Raw genomic sequence first — 24,237 nt, 5'->3', positions numbered from 1 at the left:
ACATTCTGTGAAATATGTCATTAGGCGATTTCACAGTGAGAACATCATAGAGTGTAGTTATATAAACCTAGATGGTATAGCCTACTACACAGCAATAGATATAGCCTGTTGTTCCCAGGGTGCAACCTATACAGCATGTTACTATAGCGAATACTGTAGGCAGTTATAACACAATGGTAAGTATTTGTGTATCTAAAAGTTTCTAAACGTGAAAAAGGTACCACAAAAATACATTATTATAATCTTATTGGACCACCATTTAAAATGAGATCAGTCATTCTGTCATTGACCAATGTCATTGAACTGCAGTTCGGTCATTGACTGAAATGTCATTATGTGGTACTTGACTGTAGTTCCTTCTATATATTAGACTACTGACAGTTACATGAGCATCTAACACTTGCAAAGCATTGAGAATACAAAGTGTTCTTTGTATTCTAAGAAAGCACAATTTCTAATCTTAAGGAAATTATAATTCAGTTGTGGGAACATCGGTTAAATTCAAGTTAATGAATTTTCATACGCATTATTGTTAATGATCAACATCATGTGGGAATATGTGGATAGCAAATCTTAGTTCAATGTAGAGAGAAAGTTCTGTGGGGATAGGAGGTTGGATGAGTTCCCAAAGAGCATACAACCTTAACTCCATTGATACTGTTCAAAACTTAAAATAACAGAGAGTATGGCAGAGGACAGAGCTGGCTAGGAAAGTGGACTTGAGAAGGCATTGTGTTTGTTTGGATTAAGTTCATCTATACTGAGAGAAAACCCAAAATAACAATGGTTTAAGCAAAATAGAAATGTATTTCTTATTTACCTAGTTTGTCAATCATCTGTGTCTGGCATGATATTCCAAGGTATCAGGAAACCAGGTTCCTGCTTTCTTTTGCTCTGATATCTTCAAGTTTCACCTCAGTGTCCTGTATGGCTTCTCAGGCACCAGTAATTACATCCCAAACAGTAGAAGGAAAGAAGTGCAAGCACTTCCTCTTCCTTTAAGGAAATATAGTTCCTAGAAGTCCTGCATGGCTTTGTCACATGGCCACACCTGCCTGAAAGAGAGGCTGGGAAATATAGGCTTTATTCCAGGTAGCCATGCACCTAACTAAAGATTAGTGATCTATTTATAAAGTAGAAACAAACATATATTAAGAGAATAAGAGAACTCTGCCAAAGTTATCTGCATAGGAGTGTAGGCGTGAGGAATGTTGGACAAGTGTGAGGAGACAGATTGACTGAAACAGATAATTTTCGTATCTCATATATCCAGCACAAGAAGATAACTTGGTCATGAGTGAAGGGAATCACAGATATTTCTCTTAAAGAAAAATCCAGCCTTATTCAGTTTGACTTTAACAAGGAATTCACTCTTTTTTTTCTTTTTGGTTTGTGGCCCCTTGATAGAAAAAAAAAAAAGCTATTTATCATCCTTGCTAAGGGGGACTAATTCTGTACTGTCTCTAAGTTGATTCTTCTGTGGTATGTACCTGCTCAGATTATCACACAATGCAAATTGGAAGTACTGAGAACTCTACTAGCAGGAATGCATCTTGAACTAAAATTTCAGAAAATAACACAATTCTGTAAAAAAAAATCTCAAATGGTGTTTTAGAAGAAAGACCCTGTAAAGTAGACAGGGAAAAAATGGAATCTCTTCAGGTTAGTCTGGTTTTTGTTTATATAGAAGAGAGATTAAACATATAAATGAAGGCATGAGGCACCATCCTCATCTTTTCCCATTTTCAGGAACAGGTTTGGCTCTGCCCTTCCCATCTCAACTTTTATCTAAGTCACATGCTAGGCAATTAGTAGATCTTTTCAAATAAAAAATGTTTATTTGCCTTTCTAATTTACCATTGTAACACTAGAACTCAGAGAAAGCTTTTTAACTTTTATAGTAAACAATAAAAAAGCCTCGTAAAGCTTCTCACAACAGCTTCATTCGTTTCAGAAGTTAAGATATATTCCTTATGAATACCAACGTTGTGACATTTGTGTTGCCAATTATTTTCTCTGGAATCATTCTTTTAACTTCACTTCCTGTTGTTTGGGAATACTTTGCAGAGAACATATTTTTAATAGGCTATAATCACACAGGCAACAGAGATCTTGGCAAGTAGCTATTAACGGTATAGACAGAAACTTGGAGTGTGATGGTTTTAGACTTCCTGTGCTTCGTGATGCTATTTTAATGTGCTAAGAGTATAAACTAAATTTAGATCCTGCTGACTGTTGCTGGAGCGAGTGCATGTCTCTTGCAGACAATGCTAGATTTAGTTTCTGTGTATTTTTGTCAAGCTGGGACTGCAGTTTGAAGCTCCCAGCCCTTGTAAGCATTTTTATAGCTATACATATGTATTTCATGACTGCTTTGATTTGCAACTGGTCACTTAAGTTTCGTTGTTCTTAAAGCAGTTACTGATACTTGTGGTGTTTTCCTTGTGCTCATTGCATTTTATTTTAATAAATCCTGGGGTTATACTAAAAGTTAATTTCTGACATTAAACCCATGTTATTCCCTGAGTATTTCTCTATTCCACAGTTTTTCAACCTCAGCACCATTTGGCATGTTTAGCAGCATCCTTGGCCTCTACTCATTAGATACCAGTAAACGCTTCTCTCCACCTCAATGGTGACAACAAAAATGTCTCAGACATTACCAATTGACCCCTGAGGGACAAAATCCCCCCCAGTGGAGGAGCACTTTCCACTCTAATCTGTCCACTTCTCTCCAACTCCTTCACTACTGCAACGGTCCAGGCTACTGTCATCTCTCAGCAGATGATGGCAACAGCTCCCTGTGGGGTTGTTCTGTCTGTCCCCCCGCTGCTCTCCAGGTCATTCTCTATATTGTAGCCAGAATGATCTTTTCAAAGCCCAAATCTCCTCATGTTACTGCCTTTAAAAATACTGTCGGCCGGGCGCGGTGGCTCATGCCTGGAATCCCAGCACTTTGGGAGGCCAAGGCGGGCAAATCACGAGGTCAAGAGTTCAAGACTAGCCTGGCCAACAAGGTAAAAGCCTGTCTCTACTAAAAATACAAAAAATTAGCTGGGTGTAGTGGCAGGCACCTGTAATCCCAGCTACTTGGGAGGCTGAGGCAGGAGAATTGCTTGAACCCGGGAGGCAGAGGTTGCAATGAGCGGAGATCATGGCACTGCACTCCAGCCTGGCAACAGAATGAGACTCCATCTCAAAATAATAATAATAATAATGATAATAACAATTACTGTCAGTATTCTTCAATGACTTAGTACACAGATACAATTCTTGAAAGTGACCTACAACATTCATCCTATTTGGACACAAAGCACTCCTTGGCCTCATCTCAACCCACTTTCTCATGCCAGTTCAGTCCCTTATACCTGCCCTTTTCCTCCTGCTCTTGCCTTACTCCACCCCTTTCCTCTCACCTGCATGACTCACAGTCACTCTTCAGTTCTGGGTTCAGTCTCCAGCTGCCAGTATATTCTTATTTGACGATGTAGGAACAAATCAGATTGACATGGTACTGGTAATTCTAGGTCAATTGGATTAGAGTCAATTATCCAAAAACTACTTTATCAGAAGACCCGATTATTGAACTAAGTCACCAAATACAGTTGACCCTTGAACAGCGTGGGATAGGACTGCATGGGTTCATTTACATGCAGATTTTCTTCCACCTCTGCCAGCCTGAGACAGCAAGCCAGTGCCTCCTCTTCCTCGTCCTCCTCAGCCTACTCTACATGAGGGTGACAAAAGTGAAGAACCACATGATGACCCACTTCTACTTAATGAATAGTAAATATATTTTTTCTTCTTTATTATTTTCTTAATAAGATTTTCTTTTCTCTAGCTTACTTTATTGCAGAAATATAATGTATAATACACCTGCTATATAAAATATTTGTGTTAACAATAAGGCTTCTGGTCAACAGTAAGCTATTAGCAGTTAGGTTTTTGGGGGCTGAAGTTACTTATGAATTTTGGACTGCATGGGGGTTGCTGCCCCTAACTCCCATAGTATTCAAGGGTAACTGTATAAAAATTTAACACAACCTTGATTTTCTTTTTACTCTGTGTAGTGTTTACTACAATGAGTTTTGCATGGGTTAGATAGGATTTTAGGGAGCTATGAGGATTGTGAGGAGTTAGTATTTGGGGATTTAGGGGTTATAAGGCTTTCTCCCTACCTGTGAGTCCTGTCCCTCTATTCAATTTTACCTCTCTGGGACTACAGCACCCATGTGCTGACCTGCATCTCCATCTAGCAGAAAGCTGGAGTCAAAATCAAGTTTAAAATTCCTTAAAATGCAGTAATGATAGCATAAGGAAAAGAAGAAATCTTCAAAATCTATTAAAATATTTCATACAGTATGTATCGCTTCATAGTTTGTAAGCAAATAAAAACACGATTTGCTAAATTATTGAAGCTAATAAATTCAGCAGTTTGTCTTTTGGAATTATAAGGAAAGGATCCTGAAAATTCTAAAGTATTGGCAAGATTGATAATGACTTTAAAGGAATTCAATGGAAATCAGTATCAGGTGAAGGTTTCCCTTGTGAAATTTGGGTTATATTTATAAGAATGAATTCATTCATAAGACTAAACCACCCATTGCCCCCTAACTTTTGACAAATTAAATATTTTAAAAGGTCATAAAGCCAATGTATTTTTACTACAGTCAAGAAAAATATGTCATAGTTGCTCAATGACAATCCTACATTTACTTGATTATTAATAATCTGTCTCCTTCACTACTTTAAAAGCTCCATGAGAGCAGGAATTGTGACCATTTTTTGCTCATTAATTATCTACAGAGCATATTGTAGTACCAGGCATAAAGTAGATGTTCATTTAAATCTTGTTGAATAGATAAATACTTTATTTCAAAGGAATGCAATATTAGCTTTTTAATATAAAATAGTAGCATTGCAAGTAGTCCCTGGCCTTATGAAAACTATTGAAAATTTAGGATATAATTCTGTATAAACAATGATATATAATAACACATATAGTAACTGTGCTTCTAAGATCAATACATTTAATTTATTCTTTTGATAGTTAAACATTTCATTTTCAGATAAAAGTCTGCATGATTTTATGCTGCATAAAAAGGTTTATAAGTCTTATTTACTACTGTAAATGAAATAATGTGGTTCTGTATCAAGTTTAAGAAATATTCCATTGTGAGAGTATTTTTTAAAAAATTATGAAATAGTATCTTCAAATAAAACTGGAACATGAGTATTGTCTTAAGATTAAACAGATTCCAGTTAATTGTTGGCAGTGATACTTTTGTAGTTTGAGTTGATCTTATTCTGAGATGAGTAAGAATGCATATGAATATACTAGGCTTTCCAAAGGAGCTGGAGAAGAGGAAAATACGTGATGGAGGCAGAAGGAAGGGGGTCAACAGGTAGGCCTGAGAGAAAATTTGCATTTTTAATTTTATTCAGGGTCTTATTTGAAAACCGCCATAATTCCAATACATGTTCTCATTTTTTCTTCTAAATTCTTCTTCCACATAAAACATTAATACCAGTTATTTAATCTCCTAATGACCATTATGGGGTCTACAACCCATAATTATTCAACTATTTCATATTTTGTATACTATACTTTATAACTCCAATTAAGAGATTTGTGAAAGCATATGATGTTTTCTGTTTCTGTCTTTTGCTCATGGTGGCTCATAATTTTGGATTGTGAGCTCATGTTTCACTGGGCTTTCTCTGTGGGAACTTCAAGGCATGGGATGAGGATGCACTTTTCTAGAAAGAATCACTTTAGTTACTTCCAGGTGCTCTAGGATACAACCAACCCTGGAACATATATGTTACTTTGCTTGGCTTGGGGTTTCTTGGACCAGGAAGATAGTGAATATCTAAATCCTGAACCATGTAAAGGTAGGACTATGGTTATAAATTCTCAGAAAGCCACTCTCTGCCCTCAATATCTAACCAAAACATACAGTTTTTCTTGCCATCTTGCTTTGCTGGTGAGTAGATTTCTCTGCAAAGGATTTTTAACTCCCCACCTTGCAGAGAAGCAAAGCCTTGATTTTTGCTTCTATTCAGCTATCAGACGTAAAGCTCTAGGAGACCCACATTGGAAGGCATTCAGCTGTCTTAGTTCATTTTGGCTGCTATAACAAAATGTCTTAAACTGGATGGCTTATAAACAACAGAAATTTATTTCTCACAGTTCTGAGGCTGGGAATTCCAAGATCAAGGGGCTAGCAGATTTTATGTCTGATAAGGACCGACTTCATCATAGATGAAACAGAGTTTTCTCTGCATCCTCACTTGGTGGAAGAGGTAAGGAGTCTCTTGGGTGTCTTTTATAAGGGCACTAATTCCGTTCATTGGGCCTCTACTCCCATGACCTAATCATCTCCCAAAGGCCTCACCTCCTAATACCATCACCTTGGGGGTTAGGATTTCAACATAAAATTTGGGAGGGACACAAACATTCAAACCATAGCATTCTACCCCTCACTCCTCCCCAAAACCTCATGTCTTTCTTCCTTACAAAATACATTCATCGCATCCCAAGAGAACCAAAAGTCTTGACTTGTGTCAGCATCAACTCAAAAGTCTAAAGTCCAAAGTTTCATCTAAATGTCATCAAAATCAGATATGGGTGAAACTTAAGGTATGATTTATTTTGAGGTAAATTCCCCTTCAGCTGTGAGCCTGTGATATCAGACAAGTTTTGTGCTTCTAAACTGTAGTGGTGGGATAGACACTTGACAAACATTCCTATTTCAAAAGAGAGAAATACGAAAGAAGAAAGAAGTGACAAAGCCTAAGCGAGGACAAAATCTTAAGACTCAAGAATAACCTTATTTGATTCAAAGCTCTGCCTTCCAGGCCCACTGGAGCTGTGGTCCCACCTTCTGGACACATTGGAGCAGAGGTTGAATCTGCAGGATTCCAAGCAGCCCTGTTCCCACTGCTTTGTAGGGCATAGCCCATGTCACAGTTCTCAAGAGTTTGAATTGGGCACCTGCAGTTCTCTTGAGCTGGAATCTTACCCGGGTGTCTCTACCACCCTCGAGTCTCTGGAGCAGCTGTTTGGTCCCAGTTCTTCTAGGCCTTGCCATAGTAGGGGCTCTGTGCAGTGGTGCTGTCCTGGTGACAGTTCTCTGCCTGGGCCCCACAGTTCTCCAGGGCTTCCAAATCTAGTTGGAGGCAGCCACACCCCCACTGCATTGCTGGCTGCAGTGCATGCTACATGTGGGGCAGCTGGGGGAACATAGAATGGAGTTCAGAGAGTGGACAGCAGGCCGCAGAGCCTTGAGACAGAGGGGCTGGGGGAACAGGGTTACAATGAAGTTTCATTTGTGCTTGCAGCCCCTTCATTGAAATTGTACTACCTACCTTCCGTCTACTGTGGGCATATGATGAGGGTGGCAGCCCTGATGATTTCTGAATTGCTTTTGAAGTCTTTTTTTTTTTTTTTTCTTAGCATCTTGGACAATAATAGGTCCTGGATTTTGTTTAGACAGCTGACTAATCTTCTCAGATCATCATCATTTGGCCACACCCTTCGTGTTCTGTCTTGAACTTGCTTTTTCAATATGACAGCCTGTGAATTTCCCAGAGGTTTAAGTTCTGCTTCCTTTTATTAATAATTCAATTTTAAAATTAGCTCTCTCTTCTCACATTTTACTAAAATCCCTCAAGAAAGACCAGATAGCATCCATGATGCAGGTTAATCAGAAGAAGAGAATATTTTTTAGCTGAACTGGAAATGATGTGCAGGAATTCAATATTTCAAGCGGGAGGAGCATAAGAAAAGCCAAAGACACTCTTGAAAGTTCTTAGTGTGTTGGGGAACATTAAGTAGCTGACAGTGGCCAGAACCATCTCAAATAGATAAAGTTTATATACTTGAAGGCACTTTGATATGATAGTGGTAGCTAATATTCACCAAGCATTTGCGGTGTGCCAGTCACTGTTGCAAGTGCTTCACAAGTAGTATCTCATTTAATTCTTTCAACAATTCTCTGAGGTGGGTATCATTATCATCACATTCTGTAGATGGAGAAACTGTAGATAAGTGACTTTTCCAAGGTCACAGAGTTACAGATGGGCAAGCTAGGAGAACTAAGTCCAGTTATTCTGACCCAGAGCCTACACTCTTAGCCTTTATCCTCTACTGCTCATACTAAAGGCTGGATTTGCTCTGAAGGATTTAATCCAAAGTCCTCATTTTTGAGAAATCTCAATTAATAAAGAAAGTTTATCTCTTTAGACTGTATATACCCCCCTAATTCACGCATTCCTGTTCAAATTATTTAATTAAATATTGTCCTTCTCCAAGAAAACTCCATGATTAAACAGATGCCTTTTCAGTGGTGTGTTGGACCAGCTCATGAGAACCAATCATTAGCTTTTCAGAAGTTTTGCCAGTTATTAAATATAGCTGTTTTTAAAATAAGTTATATAAATGTACATTAAATGAATTATATTTAAAATTAAGTAATAAATGTTCAAGATCTATTAGTTCCTTTTTTTTTTTTTTTTTTTTTTTTTTTTTTACATTTTACTACTATCTATGCTCTTGAGGTTTTTATGACTGTTGCATCTGTGTGGTGGAAGTACTATAGAGTAGTATGCTACTGCACATCTCCTCCCAACTCCACACTGAATAATGTCATGCTGTTAGCTCTCAGTTGGCAATGGTGAAAGTATTAACACCATGATTTTGTAATACTGCTAATCAGGGATTTTCCCTCACTTCCAGAGAGCTGGTTGCTCAACGTTTACCACCACACCACTACCATTATCCCTTTAAAACATTTCACCTTAAGTTGATTCTCGGGAGGGTTCTATATTATATAGAGGGTTTAACTTGTGAGACCTCTGGTGTTTAAACTGTATTAGTGCTTCAGTACCTAAAAGAAGTTTGGAAATGTTCATCAGTTTCTCATTAATATAATTATTTCAGAAAATTGAGAATCCGTCTTAGCTTTAATAACCTCCAAAGAAACCCCCATCCTTGTGTTTTATGATCACCAGTGAATGAAAGCGTCTTGGTTTAACTTCCCCTAGCTGTGTAACCTTGGGTAAGTTACCTAGAGTCTCTGGGCTTCCGTTTCCTCATGTTTTAAATTAGAATAATCATAATATATTAATACAGATAGAACTTTTTTATTATAATTTAAGTTCTAGGGTACATGTGCACAATGTGCAGGTTTGTTACATATGTATACATGTGCCATGTTGGTGTGCTGCACGCATTAACTTGTCATTTACATAAGGTATATCTCCTACTGCTATCCCTCCCCACTCCCCGCTCCCCACAATAGGCCCAGGTGTGTGATGTTCCGCTTCCTGTGTCCAAGTGATCTCATTGTTCAATTCCCACCTATGAGTGAGAACATGCAGTGTTTGGTTTTCTGTTCTTGGGATAGTTTGCTGAGAATGATGGCTTCCAGCTGCATCCATGTCCCTACAAAGGACATTAACTCATCCTTTTTATGGCTGCATAGTATTCCATGGTGTATATGTGCCACATTTTCTTAATCCAGTCTGTCACTGATGGACATTTGGGTTGATTCTAAGTCTTTGCTATTGTGAATAGTGCCGCAATAAACATACGTGTGCATGTGTCTTTAGAGCAGCATGATTTATCATCCTTTGGGCATATACCCAGTAATGGGATGGCTGGGTCAAATGGTATTTCTAGTTCTAGATCCTTGAGGGATCGCCATACTGTTTTCCGCAATGGTTGAACTAGTTTACAGTCCCACCAACAGTGTAAAAGTGTTCCAATTTCTCCACATCCTCTCCAGCACCTGTTGTTTCCTGACTTTTTAATGATTGCCATTCTAACTGGTGTGAGATGGTATCTCATTTTGGTTTTGATTTGCATTTCTCTGATGGCGAGTGATGATGAGCATTTTTTCATGTGTCTGTTGGCTGTATAAATGTCTTCTTTTAAGAAGTGTCTGTTCATATCCTTTGCCCACTTTTTGATGGGGTTGTTTGTTTTTTTCTTGTAGATTTGTTTGAGTTCTTTGTAGGTTCTGGATATTAGCCCTTTGTCAGATGAGTAGATTGCAAAAATTTTCTCCCATTCTGTAGGTTGCCTGTTCACTCTGATGGTAGTTTCTTTTGCTGTGCAGAAGCTCATTAATTAGATCCCATTTGTCAATTTTGGCTTTTGTTGTCATTGCTTTTGCTGTTTTAGACATGAAGTCCTTGCCCATGCCTATGTCCTGAATGCTATTACCCAGGTTTTCTTCTAGGGTTTTTATGGTTTTAGGTCTAACATTTAAGTCTCTAATCCATCTTGAATTAATTTTCATATAAGGAGTAAAGAAAGGATCCAGTTTCAGCTTTCTACTTATGGCTAGCCAATTTTCCCAGCACCATTTATTAAATAGGGAATCCTTTCCCCATTTCTTGTTTTTCTCAAGTTTGTCAAAGATCAGATGGCTGTAGATGTGTGGTATTATTTCTGAGGGCTTGGTTCTGTTCCATTGGTCTATATCTCTGTTTTGGTACCAGTACCATGCTGTTTTGGTTACTGTAGCCTTGTAGTATAGTTTGAAGTCAGGTAGCGTGATACCTCTAGCTTTGTTCTTGTGGCTTAGGATTGTCTTGGAAATGCGGGTTCTTTTTTGGTTCCATATGAACTTTAAAGCAGTTTTTTCCAATTCTGTGAAGAAAGTCATTGATAGCTTAATGGGGATGGCATTGAATCTATAAATTACCTTGGGCAGTATGGCCATTTTCACAATATTGATTCTTCCTATCCATGAGCATGGTATGTTCTTCCTTTTGTTTGTGTCCTCTTTTATTTCACTGAGCAGTGGTTTGTAGTTCTCCTTGAAGAGGTCCTTCAGATCCCTTGTAAGTTGGATTCCTAGGTATTTTATTCTCTTTGAAGCAATTGTGAATGGGAGTTCATTCATGATTTGGCTCTCTGTTTGTCTGTTATTGGTGTATAAGAATGCTTGTGATTTTTGCACATTGATTTTGTATCCTGAGACTTTGCTGAAGTTGCTTATCAGCTTAAGGATATTTTGGGGTGAGGCAATGGGGTTTTCTAAATATACAATCATGTTATCTGCAAACAGGGACAGTTTGACTTCTTCTTTTCCTAATTGAATACCCTTTATTTCTTTCTCTTGCCTGATTGCCCTAGCCAGAACTTCCAACACTATGTTGAATAGCAGTGGTGAGAGAGGGCATCCCTGTCTTGTGCCAGTTTTCAAAGGGAATGCTTCCAGTTTTTGCCCATTCAGTATGATATTGGCTGTGGGTTTGTCATAAATAGCTCTTATTATTTTGAGATATGTTCCATCAACACCGAATTTATTGAGCGTTTTTAGCATGAAGGGTTGTTGAATTTGGTCAAAGGCCTTTTCTGCATCTATTGAGATAATCACGTGGTTTTTGTCTTTGGTTCTGTGTATATGCTGGATTACGTTTATTGATTTGCATATATTGAACCAGCCTTGCATCCCAGGAATGAAGCAAACTTGATCATGGTGGATAAGCTTTTTGATGTGCTGCTGGATTCGGTTTGCCAGTATTTTGTTGAGGATTTTTGCATCGATGTTCATCAGGTATATTGGTCTAAAATTATCTTTTTTTGTTGTGTCTCTGCCAGGCTTTGGTATCAGGATGATGTTGGCTTCGTAAAATGAGTTAGGGAGGATTCCCTCTTTTTCTATTGATTGGAATAGTTTCAGAAGTAATGGTACCAACTCCTCCTTGTACCTCTGGTAGAATTCGGCTGTGAATCCGTCTGATCCTGGATTTTTTTTGGTTAGTAGGCTATTAATTATTGCTTCAATTTCAGAGCCTGCTATTTGTCTATTCAGGGATTCAACTTCTTCCTGGTTTAGTCTTAGGAGAGTGTATGTGTCCAGGAATTTATTTCTTCTAGGTTTTCTAGTTTATTTGTGTTAGAGGTGTTTATAGTATTCTCTGATGGTAGTTTGTATTTCTGTGGGGTTGGTGGTGATATCCCCTTTATCATGTTTTATTGCGTCTATTTGATTCTTCTCTCTTTTCTTCTTTATTAGTCTTGCTAGCGGTCTATCAATTTTGTTGATCTTTTGGAAAAAACAGCTCCTGGATTCATTGATTTTTTTGAATGGTTTTTTGTGTCTCTATCTCCTTCAGTTCCGTGCTGATCTTAGTTATTTCTTGCCTTCTGCTAGCTTTTGAATGTGTTTGCTCTTGCTTCTCTAGTTCTTTTAATTGTGATGTTAGGGTGTCAATTTTAGATCTTTCCTGCTTTCTCTTGTGGGCATTTAGTGCTATAAATTTCCCTCTACACACTGCTTTAAATGTGTCCCAGAGATTCTGGTATGTTGTATCGTTGTTCTCATTGGTTTCAAAGAACATCTTTATTTCTGCCTTCATTTCGTTATGTACCCAGTAGTCATTCAGGAGCAGGTTGTTCAGTTTCCATTTAGTCGAGTGGTTTTGATTGATTTCTTAGTCCTGAGTTCTAGTTTGATTGCACTGTGGTCTGAGAGACAGTTTGTTAAACTTTCTGTTCTTTTACATTTGCTGAGGAGTGATTTACTTCCAACTATGTGATCAATTTTGGAATAAGTGTGATGTGGTGCTGAGAAGAATGTATATTCTGTTGATTTGGGGTGGAGAGTTCTGTAGATGTCTATTAGGTCTGCTTGGTGCAGAGTTGAGTTCAATTCCTGGATATCCTTGTTAACTTTCTGTTTCGTTGGTCTGTCTAATATTGACAGTGGGGTGTTAAAATCTCCCATTATTATTGTATGGGAGTCTAAGCCTCTTTGTAAGTCTCTAAGGACTTGCTTTATGAATCTGGGTGCTCCTGTATTTGGTGCATATATATTTAGGATAGTTAGCTCTTCTTGTTGAATTGATCCCTTTACCATTATGTAATGGCCTTCTTTATCTCTTTTGATCTTTTTTGGTTTAAAGTCTATTTTATCAGAGACTAGTATTGCAACCCCTGCCTTTTTTTGTTTTCCGTTTGCTTGGTAGATCTTCCTCCATCCCTTTATTTTAAGCCTATGTGTGTCTCTGCATGTGAGATGGGTCTTCTGAATATAGCAAACTGATGGGTCTTTACTCTTTATCCAATTTGCCAGTCTGTGTCTTTTAATTGGACCATTCAGTCCATTTACATTTAAGGTTTATATCATTATGTGTGAACTTGACCTGTCATTATGATATTAACTGGTTATTTTGCTCGTTAGTTGATGCAGTTTCTTCCTAGCATCGATGGTCTTTACATTTTGGCATGTTTTTGCAGTGGCTGGTACTGGTTGTTCCTTTCCATGTCTAGTGCTTCCTTCAGGATCTCTTGTAGGGCAGGCCTGGTGGTGACAGAATCTCTTAGCATTCGCTTGTCTGTAAAGAATTTTATTTCTCCTTCACTTATGAAACTTAGTTTGGCTGGATGTGAAATTCTGGGTTTAAAATTCTTTTCTTTAAGAATGTTGAATATTGGCCCCCACTCTCTTCTGGCTTGTAGAGTTTCCTCCGAGATATCTGCTGTTAGTCTGATGGGCTTCCCTTTGTGGGTAACCTGACCTTTCTCTCTGGCTGCCCTTAACATTTTTTCCTTCATATCAACTTTGGTGAACCTGACAATTATGTGTCTTGGAGTTGCTCTTCTCAAGGAGTATCTTTGTGGCGTTCTCTGTATTTCCTGAATTTGAATGTTGGCCTGCCTTGCTAGGTTGGGGAAATTCTCCTGGATAATATCCTGAAGAGTGTTTTCCAGCTTGGTTCCATTCTCCCTGTCACTTTCAGGCACCCCAATCAGACGTAGATGTAGTCTTTTCACATAAACCCATACTTCTTGGAGGCTTTGTTCATTTCTTTTTACTCTTTTTTCTCTAAACGTCTCTTCTTGCTTCATTTCATTCATTTGATCTTCAATCATTGATACTCTTTCTTCCAGTTGTTCGAGTTGTTTACTGAAGCTTGTGCATTTGTCACATAGTTCTCGTGTCATGGTTTTCATCTCTATCAGTTCATTTATGGACTTCTCTGCATTGGTTTTTCTAGTTATCCATTCTTCCATTCTTTTTTCAAGGTTTTTAGTTTCTTTGCACTAGGTACATAGTTCCTCCTTTAACTCTGAGAAGTTTGATCGACTGAAGCCTTCTTCTCTCAACTTATCAAAGTCATTCTCCATCTAGCTTTGTTCCATTGCTGGCAGTGAGCTATGTTCCTTTGGAGGGGGAGACGTGCTCTGATTTTTTGAATTTCCAGCTTTTCTGCACTGCTTTTTCCCCATCTTTGTGGTTTTATTTGCCTTTGGTCTTTGATGATGGTTACGTACTGATAGGGTTTTGGTGTGGGTGTCCTTTCTGTGTCAGTTTTCCTTCTAACAGTCAGGACCCTCAGCTGCAGGTCTGTTGGAGTTTGCTTGAGGTTCATTCCAGACCCTGTTTGCCTGGGTATCAGCAGTGGAGGCTGCAGAAGATAGAATATTGCTGAACAGCAAGTGTTGCTGTCTCATTCTTGCTCTGGAAGCTTTGTCTCAGAGGTGTACCCAGCCGTGTGAGGTGTGAGGTGTCGGTCTGCACCTAGTGGGGGATGTCTCCCAGTTAGGCTACTCATGGGTCAGGGACCCACTTAAGCAGGCAGTCTGTCCGTTCTCAGATCTCAACCTCCATGCTGTGAGAACCACTGCTTTCTTCAAAGCTGTCAGATAGGGACATTTACATCTGTAGAGGTTTCTGCTGCTTTTTGTGTAGCTATGCCCTGTCCCCAGAGGTAGAGTCTACAGAGGCAGGCAGGCCTCCTTGAGCTGCTGTGGGCTCCACCCAGTTCGAGCTTCCTAGCGGCTTTGTTTACCTACTTAAGCCTCAGCAATGGCAGGCGCCCCTCCCCCAGCCTCGCTGCCACCTTGCAGTTAGATCTCAGACTGCTGTGCTGGCAATGAGGGAGGCTCCATGGGCATGGGACCCTCCAGGCCAGGCATGGGATATAATCTCCTGGTGTGCCATTTGCTAAGACCATTGGTAAAGCACAGTATTAGGGTGGGAGTTACCCAATTTTCCAGGTGTTGTGTGTCTCAGTTTCCCTTGGCTAGGAAAAGGAATTCCGTTCCCCCTTGCGCTTCCCAGGTGAGGTGATGCCTCGCCCTGCTTCAGCTCTCGCTGGTTGGGCTGCACCCACTGACCAGCACTGACTGTCCGACATGCCCCAGTGAGATGAACCCGGTACCTCAGTTGAAATTGCAGAAATCACCTGTATTCTGTGTCACTCACGCTGGGAACTGGAGGCTGGAGCTGTTCCTATTTGGCCATCTTGGGCGCCCCCCTTCAGATGGAATCTTTAAAGCATCTTCTGACCCTCAAGTATTTTTTGACAGTATTACAACTAAATATGCTCTCTTCATAGTTCTATGTTGTCTCCATGCTTTGTAACATACAGCCATTTACATACTTGAAGCTGTACCTTGATATTCTTTTTACTATAGTTTTTAAGTTTTCTTTCTGTTTTCTAGTCTTTAAATTATATCAATATTTCCCCTTTTAACTGCCCAAAATTGTTTATTTTCCTTTTAATTAGAAAACCCCAGACAGGGTAAAGTGCTTCAGATGGCTCCAAGGGAAAAATTAAGGTAACTATATGAGTATTACCAACAAATATTTTGAGGTTAAAAATGGAAAAGATTAATTCAGTACTGTAGTCTTCTGTTGCCCTCATAATTTTATATATAGAAGGTTGTAGAAATTATTAACTATCATCATGTCATTAATATTAATGCATATTAACCAGTATCCCAAATTGACTTATTGAGAGGGTGATCCTTCAGAGACTTAAGAGGGATTGAGTACCATCACTTGTGATTAACTTTTGCTGTTTTCTTGTGGAGAAAACTAAGTCTAGATACATGAAAGGTCATTTTCTCTTGATTAGGATTTGTTTGGTTGCAAACAATAGACAGACTCAGGCCAGCTTAAGGAGGAGGAGGTCTGTTTTGAGAATACAACAGTGAATCCCAAGAAATCTAAGGTCAGTCATTGCAGCTGACTGGTACTTAAATACAACTGATATCAGTTACCTGGAAAACCATAGGGAATCATTTTTTCCCTCAATCAGTCTATACCTCTCTTATGACATCTTGTCATCTCCTCACTCTATGTTGTATTCTCCTCTCTCTAGGGACTTTTCCTTCTTCCCCATAAACTCTGGCTTAAACATAGCTCCCAATGAAGCTGGTCAGAGCTTGGCACTTTCCAGCATTTCCTCCACTGTTCCACATCTTCCCAGTTCCTAAGGGATGGATTAGCACATTGTTTTGAACCAGGTCACCAGTCACATTGTCTCTGATTAGCTGCCCCTAAATCAGTGACCCACACCTGGTCCAGTCAGCCATGACTGAAATGGGATAGAGTCATGTACAAAAAGGGGTTAGATTAGGTAGAAGAGGCTGGGGGCTGGCAAGCACTGGACACATTTCTTGTATTCTGCCTTAATGACAAAATGGTGGAGGGGAGGGAGACTAAGTTTTTTCCAGCTAAAAGTTGCAGCACATGCATAATACATGATTTCTGCAGAATATTAGTGGCAAAAACTCAGAAGTCTTCCTGATTTACTACTGTATTTCCAGACTTTTAAGCTCACTTGATACTATATGGCTATTTCTCTAAATTATTTGGTTGAATATAACCATATAATGACTAATGACTACTGAATTTTAATGTCAGTATTAAGATTGAGTTGGGGAAAAAATCCGCAGAAATAGCAAATCAATATCTCTGAATTTCAGAATCTTTCCTTTTTGGTGGGGGGGAGGGGTGAGCAGAGATGAAAAACTAAAATCTTTCCAATTGTTTTATGTCACCAAACCCAAAAAATGTTAGTTAATGTAAGAAATGTAGTACAGATTTTATTATGCAAGTTGCTAATTTAAAGACACATAAAGATCTGGGAGTTTTCATCTTAATATGGACAAATGTGATAATCTTCAAAAAATAACCATGATAAAGGAATCTAGATAAAACAAAAAACAACAACAGTCACAGGTATTTTTATCAGATATCGGAGTCTGTTCATAAATTTTGTAGATTAGCCCTTTTGGTGAGAGAAATATGTGAGCAAATGAAAAGAGCTCTGTGATCAGAATCAGGAAACATTAGTCTAACATAAGTTCCATGAGAGCAGGAGCTCCCGTAGCCTCAGCACTCATAGCAGGGCCTGGCCCAGAGTGGAAACTCAGTAAAGATTAAAAGAATGAATAAATGTTCTTATGATTTTTCACTGAACCAGCTAAGTGACAAAAAACAAGATGATTTTCCTCTCTGGGTGTCAGTTTCTTCATTAATAAAATGAGGTGGTTTTGGAGTCATTTTAAGAATTGAGATTCTATGATTATATGACATGTGTTCAAAATGTTAAAACATCCGTTTGTTAAATCTTTTCTTAAAACTATATTCTCCATTTGAAAGCAAGTAATTCCCCTGAACGAAGCAATCCTTTATCTTTTCATTAGTAAGACGGTTTGGAATTTATATGTGTGAATTATCTTGGAAAACAGTGTATTACTGATAAAAATATTTTATAGCTAATTTAACAATGTTAAATTACAGGAGAGGAAGCTATTGCCATATGCCTCTCAGACGATATTTCAGTAGTTATGACTTCAGCTAACTCAACTTTTATAAAATGCATGATTTTCAGTCTCATAGGCAAACATCTATTGTAACCAACTCTTGAAATAAAACAAAAGCCTATGGTGATTTCCTTAACGAAATTTTTTTTAGATTTTATGTTAATAGGGAACAAATCTTAAAATCTTTTTGGATTTTCATCTCCCAATGTTAGATGTATCTTAACATTTTTGTTTGCAGAATATCATCTCACTACAAAATTGTCCAAATTGTAGAAAGTTTTGTGGTCTCGTCCATCTCCCTCTGAATAGATGCCATGGGCAAACTAGGAAAAAGACATTCCTCCCAGCTGGCAATCACTCACACGGGATAAACAGTTAGAGCATTTTGCTGCCCTAGGCAAACTCTGCCTGAGAGGACCAGCTGGCTTTGCATGGAAATAAGCAAGGTAGAGTGGTTGCACACTGAGCAGGTAGAGATTTTTTTTAAGTGAAAAGAAAAAAAAAAAAAAGATAGCACTTCTAATTTAACACTGTTGAAAAACTTGACATATCTGAGCATCTATTTTAGGAAAACCTACATTGCGTTACTTGAACATCTGCTATCCAGTGTAGGAAAGGAGCTGGTGCTCTGTCTGGTGGCATCACTGATGACATAATAAAATTATGTTGATGTGTCCAGTTGTGCAAAGATGTGACTTGTTGGAACCATGTTAATTATACAGCATGATGTTGTCATGGAAATCTGATGACACTGATAGAGAATAAATAGTTTAATGAGGGCCAGGTTATAAAGGTTTCTGGGGAGCCGCAGATTCCAAGCATATAAATTATTGCCTTTGTCTAAGTTAAATGTCTGGGTAGAAATGGCAATGTCACTTTAGTGGTTAAAAAGATTTAATGCCTCGAAAAAAGTCATGCATGTAAGGCAGTCTCTGAGCTGGATTCTCGCCATCACCTCTCTGAAAGCTTCTGATGCTCATCTATATGGATGCAGAGATGCAGATACTACAGGTGAAAAGATTAAGTCACTGAGGAGTTGTGGGAATTGATAATTGTAGCTCACTATAAATATTATATTATTATCCTCATTTCCTTTATCTTGTTTATTTCACACCACTTCCTATACATTAGCATTGTAACAGTGATCAGTGTGAGCCTCCTGTGTGTCTTAAGTCCACGTGCTTGCACAGGCCTAGCACCTTACTCCTGTGGAATCGGAGGATCAGTAGGGCCCAAAAGAAACCTGAGAACTTGTCTAGTTCTCAAGATTTCCTTACTATAAGATTTTTAAATGGGATTATTTAAATTAGCTAATTCTGAATCCAAGTTTTTATAAACTGTGTAAAATATTTTTCATAGTCAAATGCTTCCCTATTTTATAATTTCCCTAAATTATAATTTAGTGGAAAAAAAAATTAAAAACACAGAAAATGGTAAATAATAAACAAAAATCCTGCAATGTTGACATATTTTGGAGTACTTCCTTCCAAATATGTTTCTGTAAATGTGCACAAAAATTTACATCAATATATGATATGTATATTTTTACGTAGTTAACTTCTATTGTATATCCAGTTCTACATTGTTTTCCCCACTTGTTACATAGTGCACATTTTCTTATATCACTTAATATATTTTATAGTATTTCATAATACAAGACACATCCAGTCTTCTGCTGTTGGACATTTAGGATGTCTCCATATGTTTGTGATTATACATAATGTAATGAACATTGTCACTCATACAACAATTTTTCTTTTTGTTCTTTATTTCTCTCTTCTGAATTCTCAAACTCAGAACTCATGTAACTCCCTCAATGTTCAATCTATTCAAATAAGCAGTAGCCTAGTTAATAGCAATTATCTGTATCTACAGAGCTGTACTTGAGAAAAACTGAAAAACTATTAGGCTACAATTTTTCCTCAGTTAAGCAGAATTTCACCAGAAATAATATTAGTTAATGCCTTGAGATGGTCCTAAGTGAAGCCTAAGTAGTAAAATGAATGCAGTTGAACAATTTACACATATTTTAGACAGTAAATATGAAATACTAATGGATAATTAATTCAAGAACTTAATATTTAGCATGCAAGAAAAATGTGAAATATTGGTATGGTTTAAACAACATACTCTTAGATAATACTACCCTGAAGAGGGGAATAAAAGAAAAAAAAAAATCCCCTGAGGAAAAAAAAAAAGCCAAAGAGAAACAAACAGAACCACTTGCTTTTCTGAAAAAAAAAAAAAAAATTTTTTTGCTTAAAACTATTTATAATTCCAAAAAATACGAAATTTTACATTATCTGGAAATCATTACAGAAAAACTTAGTTTAACTCTCCTGCCTCAATTCTCTGGATTCTACAAGGAAGAAGCTTGGTGGGACCACTGGATCTGAAGATTTGTGACCCTGGACATTGTGCGTATGCTGTCTTGGTCTCATTGGCTTAATCTGTACAAGGTACAATGACTGTATGAGAACTGAATGTAAAGTCCCCGGAGGGATGCCTGATGCATAACTGGCACTTAGTTCCTTCTGTTCCTGCTTTTAAATGATAATGAGAGATTATTTCATGAGATACATTTTTTAAATAATTGCTCTCTTTGATGAAAGACAGCAACTAAAACTGTGCTAGTAGGTGAATGGTTATTTTTCCATAAAATCGGAAACCTGTAGACAGCTTGAGGGATGATTGACAATACACTAAACATAAATGAAGAATTAAAATTCAGTTAAGCAATTCTGGTGTCCCTACAGTACTCTGATATTTTTATGTGTAGCTAATTGGTCAAAAAATAATGAAAATAATAACTTAAATATGTATAGCAATTTATGGTTTCAAGTACCATCATATTGAGTTGGTTTGATTCTCACGCAGTCAGTATTACAGAAGTTCATGCAAGGTGAGTAATTGGCCTTAGACAAAAACAACTAATTAATATTAAAGACAGAATTGAAAGATATCTTGTTATTTCTCTCTCAGTTAAGTCTTTTAACCATCAAGTAAGGAGAGAAGAGGAAAATCAAAACTAAAATGAGGGAGTATCTAAAAGTTAATGGAAGGAAAAACTTACTAAAAACTGTGCTCCTCAATGATTTTTAGTATTTTAAAAAAAACAAAAATTGAAAATAAATGAGCCATGTATGCATCATAAAAACTAGAAAAAGTTTATCAAAGTAAAAGAATTTGGAAGCAGACATTACTAAAGATAAAAAACAAATATTAGTGGAATGGAAAAGAGAATAAATAAAAGCAAAGCAAGTATTTTAAAAAGCAGCTGATTCTTTTGGGGGGGATTCACCTAAATAGACATCCATGGCCAACATGATAAAGGAAGAATTAAGGAGAGTACAAATGGAAAACATCCCAGTTCCATCTAACCTTCCAAAAACAGATAATCCACTGCTATTCAGACTTCTTTTTTTTTTTTTTTTTTTTTTTTGAGACAGAGTCTCGCTCTGTCACCCAGGCTGGAGTGCAGTGGCCGGATCTCAGCTCACTACAAGCTCTGCCTCCCAGGTTTACGCCATTCTCCTGCCTCAGCCTCCCAAATAGCTGGGACTACAGGCGCCCGCCACCTCGCCCGGCTAGTTTTTTGTATTTTTAGTAGAGACGGGGTTTCACCCTGTTAGCCAGGCTGGTCTCGATCTCCTGACCTCGTGATCCGCCCGTCTCGGCCTCCCAAAGTGCTGGGATTACAGGCTTGAGCCACCGTGCCCGGCCCAGACTTCTTAGAGAAAGAGCCAGATGCTCAGTTCTCCAATTCCTTTTGTGAAATTAGCATATACGTAATATCAAGCACCTGGTAAAGATGCTGTATTAGTTTGCTAAGGCTGTGATAATAAAGTACCACAGACTGAATGGCTTAAACAACAGAAATGTATTGTTTCAAAGTTCTAGAGGCAAGAAGTACCTCACTGCCCACAAAAAAACCAAAACCAAAACCAACCAAACAAACAAAAACGCTGCCCATCAACTATAACACAGACCTTTTAAAAAGCCCCTCTGGATCTGTTATTCACACTAGCCACTTATCTTTTTGATATTTCTATTCAGAAGGATTAGCAATTTCTTCTGCCTTCAGTTAGCTGCATTGCTGGGCCCGTGATAGGCAAACTTTTGTATATATTACAGCTTCCCCTACTTGTGGTTACCTTTCTCTGTCCTTTCATGCAATGGATTGCTACTTTGCAAGACAATCTGAAACTGCTATAAAATCTCCAATAATGAACATCTGCTTCACTAATAACAAATCTATATCCCACACCTGTTTATATGCTAGCTTAGTATTTAATGACTTTTATTATTAAAGCCAAATCACAGTGGTTTTTAAAAAGTGACTTTAATTCCAAATCATAGTACTTCTTTTTTTTAAGTGTAAGTTTTCAAAACCATTTTTAAATGGCAATTAAACTCAATGCATGATATATGACCCAAAAATGATGTCATTTATGTGATTCAAAAATGATATCACTCAACTGAAGAAATGATGTGAACAGCTGTGACACAAGTTCATGCACACACTGATATCGACCACCATAGTCGTGAATACTTCCTTGTGGGTAGTTATTATAAGATGCAAATTATTATGATTGCACACTGATTCAGAGCTGTGAAAATATGTTTGAAAAAGTCTTAGATTCTAAGTAATATGGCAATAAAGCAATTTATAATGGATATTATCTCTTCCTAGATGTTAGGGTAACCTAATAAGGTAGAGCAATGGTTCTCAAAGTGTGGTCCCAGAACAAGTAACATCAGCATCACCTGGTATATTAGGCAGGGTTCTTCAGAGTTACAGAATCAATAAGATATAAATGTAGATATCAGATATAGATATATGAGGGGGATTAAGGGAATTGGCTCACACAATTATGGAGGCTGAGAAGTCTACGATAGGCTGTCTGCAAGCTGGAGACCCAGGATAGTGGTGGTGTGGCTCAGTTCAAGCTCAAGGCTTCAGAACCAGGGAATATACATATATTCGATATTTCTATTGAATATGCAAGAGGCCTGCATTTCATAATGGCAAAAATAGTCCTTGGTCTCTTTTATAATTTTCATCCTTAGCCATTTCTCTTTCTTTGTTCGCTTTGCTCTAAATTGTCCTGTTTTCATAGTCCTTCCCCATTTTCCTTTTACCAACTTAGATTCATTCCCCTTTTACGGTTTTCTCAAACTTTCTCTCCCTCACTTTTCCTATTTTTAACTTTTTAACCTTGGTTTAACCAAAATGAAAGTAACTAGTCATGTTAACATTGAATCTCCAAATTAAGGACTAGAGAAATATAGAAATATGAACAAGTACCTATAAAACATCACTATTAGGACTCTGGGAAGCTAAACTGCTGTCCTCTGTCATTATAACAAGTAAAAGTATCTATTGGAGGATAATATAGAAACAATTGCTAAAATATGCTAATATTTGGGCATGTCATTTTATTTTCTATTTTAGAAAACATAGTCTCAGAAATCACATTCATCTCATTGACTTTAGTGCTGGCTTGCATGCTATGTATTCTTCTTTTGGGCCCAGACAAATTTTCTTTTTTAAAAATTGTTAATACACATGCTGTAGAAAAATAACGAAAGACAAGATGTTCCTTTGTTGAATGTTCACTGTAATATCCTTATTGCTTAAAAACGGTAAGGCTTGTTCTTCTCTCAGGAGAAGCCTATTTCAGAAATAATTATCTTTGTATTGGAGTCAAACAAACAATCCATCATAAAACTGAAATATCATTGGAGGTTCAAGCTCATAGCACCAAATAATAAATGTATTTGCATTTTCTTATCATGGGTGAGTCATGTATGCATCATAAAAACTAGAAAAAGTTTATCAAAGTAAAAGAACTTGGAAGCAGACATTAATAAAGATAAAAAGCAAATATTAGTGGGATGGAAAACAGAAGAAATAAAAATAAAGCAAGTATTTTAAAACTACTTTGTGAATTGAGTAGAAAATTTTACTTTGGAATTTTAAAGAAACAGCATGATCAGTTCAGAATTTACATCTCAAACTCCAGTGAAGTAACCTATTTTTCCATAATTTTTGTTGGCTCTGTAGGCTGAGGAGGCAACATCTACTGACAGTCACTGTATTGTTTGTTAGTTTCAAACGAGGTACACAGTGAGTGAGTGGAGTCAGGCAGCAGACTTAGGATACAAGGAGGAGTTTGTGAAGGCTCACACTCAATCTGCAATAAAACCGGTGGCAGGTTAACGTACCTCTCAGCTCCGGATAGATTTGTTATACAGAAATTACAGACTGGCCGACTTAACTATTGCTAAGAAACATGCTTCTTGGTAAGTAGCATATTTTACAAATGTTGATTTGTTTTAAAATGATAGGAGATATACATATTTGGCTTTTGTTGTAATTTTCCAGAGTTATACAGATTTCGTACAGTGCTGGGCAATGTTGTGATTAGTATTATTTGTCCTACTAGATTTTTAGGTGACAAGGTTTGGCAATTTAGAATAATCTTGGAAATGCGTGTGTAAGTTAAAGAAGCAGTCATGATCAGTATTTGACCTGTATTTTTTAATTCCATTAAAATCAGCATAACATTTTTGGGTTTAATCAGTAGTTGTTAAAGACAATAGAGCCTTCATGATCTAAGTGTTAGCATGACTTCTTGTTTAAAAATATTTTG

At 37.5% G+C, this 24,237-nt stretch overlaps 1 protein-coding gene across 5 annotated transcripts in view; it reads left to right on the top strand.

The window, feature by feature from the left end:
• LOC105499530 (zinc finger protein 385B) overlaps positions 1 to 24,237 on the top strand; it is a 415,582-nt gene that overhangs the window by 175,438 nt on the left and 215,907 nt on the right. Inside the window, exon 1 of one of the 5 annotated variants that reach the window (XM_071072999.1) lies at positions 6,286 to 6,306. The exons of the other annotated variants lie outside the window; for them this stretch is intronic. The gene's annotated coding sequence lies outside the window, so the exon portion shown is untranslated. Of the gene's footprint in view, positions 1 to 6,285; positions 6,307 to 24,237 lie in introns of those variants that run through there. 5 annotated transcript variants of the gene reach the window in all.

This window comes from Macaca nemestrina, chromosome 11 (assembly GCF_043159975.1).
Source record: "Macaca nemestrina isolate mMacNem1 chromosome 11, mMacNem.hap1, whole genome shotgun sequence".
Taxonomy (NCBI): Eukaryota; Metazoa; Chordata; class Mammalia; order Primates; family Cercopithecidae; genus Macaca; species Macaca nemestrina.
This window is presented reverse-complemented; position numbering and strand designations above follow the sequence as displayed.